The sequence below is a fragment of the Sinocyclocheilus anshuiensis genome, unplaced genomic scaffold (genome assembly GCF_001515605.1).
Source record: "Sinocyclocheilus anshuiensis isolate Anshui unplaced genomic scaffold, SAMN03320099.WGS_v1.1 scaffold701, whole genome shotgun sequence".
Classification (NCBI taxonomy): Eukaryota; Metazoa; Chordata; class Actinopteri; order Cypriniformes; family Cyprinidae; genus Sinocyclocheilus; species Sinocyclocheilus anshuiensis.
In genome coordinates this window covers 140036-142130 of record NW_015539895.1, presented here as the reverse complement: position 1 = coordinate 142130, position 2095 = coordinate 140036, and the positions used below count along the sequence as shown (strand labels likewise).

The following is a 2095-nucleotide window of genomic DNA, read 5'->3' as shown; positions in this document are numbered from 1 at the left end:
GCGAAGTGCATTTAAAATCCTTTAACGCACGGCTAGCCGTTGATTATCCTGCTTATTCCATGGTCATTTGCCAAGTTATAGACAAGTTAAAACTAGTATTGCTTTTTGCAGCACAATATTTGACGGAATGGGTAAAAATGACAGTTATTTTCGTCAGTTACGGCACGTTTACATCTGAACTTAATTTTAACCTCTTAAAGATGTCCTGTGGACGTCCAAAAGACGTCATAAAAACTTTCATTCTGGCTCTTCAGGGGACGTCATTTCAACGTCCGAAAAAGACGTTGAAATGACGTCGTTTGGACGTACCTTTGCTCAGTGGGATCTCTACAAATTACTTTAAACACCCTCGTTGCTGGGGAATATAATGTAGCGATCTAGTATCTAGGCTATTTTATTCATGAAAATCACGGGGAAGCGTTGACAACAAGTTTGTTTGTGTGCGTGTGCAGCACAATCAGCGATCTCTGACCTCTCTCTCTGTTTGTGTGTGTGTGTGTGCGAGTGATGCGTGTTGGTTAGTGTGTATCAATTAAAGCACTGTAGTGGACACCATGCATCAAAGGTATGCGGTAAGACCACATTTATTTTAATGAATTATAGCATGTATTTCAGTTAATTATCGATCGATCGTTTGAGAGAGAGAGAGAGACTGAGAGAGATGACAGTTCTGTGTAGCTGCGTCTGCGCGTCTCTCTGTACAAACAATTACTTCAAAAACAGCAATTACTTCGTTGCTGAGGAATATAATGTAGCGATCTAGTATCTAGGCTATTTTATTCATGAAAATCACGGGGAAGCGTTGACAACAAGTTTGTTTGTGTGCGTGTGCAGCACAATCAGCGATCTCTGACCTCTCTCTCTGTTTGTGTGTGTGTGTGTGCGAGTGATGCGTGTTGGTTAGTGTGTATCAATTAAAGCACTGTAGTGGACACCATGCATCAAAGGTATAAAAAGTGAATCAATAGAACTAAATGTGTGGTCCTAAAAAAACACGTTTTTAAAATATTTGCTACGTGAAAATGGTTTGAATACACATAAGAACATGTCATGTCGGCACAGAAATGTGAAGTGTAACAAACAAAACGTAAGAGTGTGTGTCTATGGGCCAGGGGTGTGTGGGGCTGTGTGGGGCTGTGTGGGGCAGTGTGTCGGGGTGGTGGGCTATTCATACACATGTGAGCACAAATACAAACACACACAAGCACACACACCCTCCCACCACACACTCAAACACAATCATGCACACATATATCTGCACTCATACAGTATACATGTATACATGCCTATACTTTTATATTACCTAATAAATAAATATAGACTAAGCATTGAAATAAATGATAAAATCTGAAGAATATTTAATATTTCTGTTCAATAAAACCATTCAGGTGTAAATTATATCATAATTTTAATAAAACACAAAATAAGGCAGAACCTATATATAGGCCCATAGGCAGAATTTTTTCCCTTTGGTGCATGACGTCTACTGTAGTGGACAGGTATATTTTCTGTCACAGAAAAAAATGTACAAGAAAAATATTGTTAAAATCTGGATGAATCTATTTCTGACATCCTATTTAACTGAAAAATATTTTTTGTACCTGTCTGGTTTTCTGAGAATAAAAGTATTTAACACTTATTCCCGAGGTACATGGTGCATCCCCTTTTCCTGCCGCCATTTTGAATATTGCAGAGGTACATGGTGCATCCCCTTTTCCTGCCGCCATTTTGAATATATTATGCAATATCTCAAAACAAAAAAATAGATAAAAAGACAACAATTAAATGGAATCGTAGACAACACTTTGGAGGTTCGCCAGTTGGTGGTTGGGACATGATGCTTCATCTTAAATGGTTCAAACTGGCTTCCAAATATCTGTCCACTGTAGTGACCACGATGCATCAGAGGGTTAATATAGAACGGTGATTAAACTGACGTGGAACTACCTGTGCGTTAAACGGTTTTACTGCATACCTGCTAGCCAATCTGAATCGAGTATTCAGACAGACCATGGAATATATATGAGCACTATCACTCGAGTACGAGAGCGATACCGGCTCTATATCAGCATGGCTGTGATTAGGTCAAAGGCAC

The 2095-nt window shown here is 39.1% G+C and overlaps 1 protein-coding gene across 4 annotated transcripts in view; it reads left to right on the top strand.

Moving 5' to 3' along the window:
- The window catches only part of LOC107685907 (protein CLEC16A-like), a 64907-nt gene that overhangs the window by 27445 nt on the left and 35367 nt on the right, over nt 1–2095 (top strand). The gene's annotated exons all lie outside the window — the stretch shown is intronic.